Source organism: Suricata suricatta, chromosome 5 (assembly GCF_006229205.1).
Source record: "Suricata suricatta isolate VVHF042 chromosome 5, meerkat_22Aug2017_6uvM2_HiC, whole genome shotgun sequence".
Taxonomy (NCBI): Eukaryota; Metazoa; Chordata; class Mammalia; order Carnivora; family Herpestidae; genus Suricata; species Suricata suricatta.
This window is the reverse complement of record NC_043704.1, coordinates 150,530,314-150,531,164: the sequence shown is the minus strand read 5'-3', so window position 1 is coordinate 150,531,164 and position 851 is coordinate 150,530,314. Positions and strand designations below refer to the sequence as shown.

General features: G+C 64.4%; 1 protein-coding gene across 1 annotated transcript in view; it reads left to right on the top strand.

Annotated features, from left to right (window-relative positions):
- Positions 1–608: 608 nt before the first annotated feature.
- The window catches only part of LOC115291293 (anoctamin-10), a 41,717-nt gene continuing 41,474 nt past the window's right edge, over positions 609–851 (top strand). The window contains exon 1 of the mRNA XM_029938781.1: positions 609–782. The gene's annotated coding sequence lies outside the window, so the exon portion shown is untranslated. The remainder of the gene's footprint in view (positions 783–851) is intronic.

Sequence of the window (851 nt, the reverse complement as noted above, 5' to 3'; positions counted from 1 at the left end):
ATCTCCCTCAATTTTGCTTTCCGAAAATTCCTGTTTACAAAAGACCTACATTAGCACCTGTTTTCGCTAACGGAAGGAAATCTGAAGAGGACTGCCGCTTTTATTTAGAAATCTATTACTGCAGTAATATAGGTCTTTTGTAAGAGCCGGGATACCGGTATTTTCTCTCTCAGCGTCTCTACTAGGCCCCACCCTCTCTAAGCCTAGCGAGGCCCCACCCCTCATCGGAAGAGCAGCCCATAAGACACGCCTCTCCCACCGTGGTCCCGCCTGCTCTCGGAATGACAGCCCATAGGGCACGCCCCTGCTGCCGTGGTCCCGCCCCCTCCTGGTGGGACCGCCCAGCGAGGTCCCGCCCCCCAGCGTGGAACAGCCCATAAGGCACGCCTCTCCCACTGTGGTCCCGCCCCTCTCTGGGAGTGACAGCCGCCAAGGCACGCTTTTCCCGTGCCCTTCCGCATTCCCACTCCCGACCAACAGCCAGCGAGGCCCTTGCTACCTTTTCCTCAGAGCTTTTCCAGTCCCAGCTTGGAGGGACCCCCCCCCACTAGGTGCCGCCTCACTCACTGAGACGCAGTGCTAGGTCCCGCCTCTTCCGACGTGGTCCGGCCGGGCCTGCGTTCCCTGGCGTCTGGGCGTGGCCAGGCCCGCCACACCCAGCGCGCGGCGCGCCCTCCTTACCGGGCTCGGTCCGGCCCCCGTCTCGACCGTCAGCCGCCGTGCCTCCCGGTTGCGCCGGCTGTTGGGCCCGCCTCCGACGACGTGGAGCGCCGCTGAGGCCGGTAAGTGGGGGAGGGGAGCGCAGACCCCTACTCGCTGCCGGCGGCACGGAGCCGGCGTCCGTGAGGCGC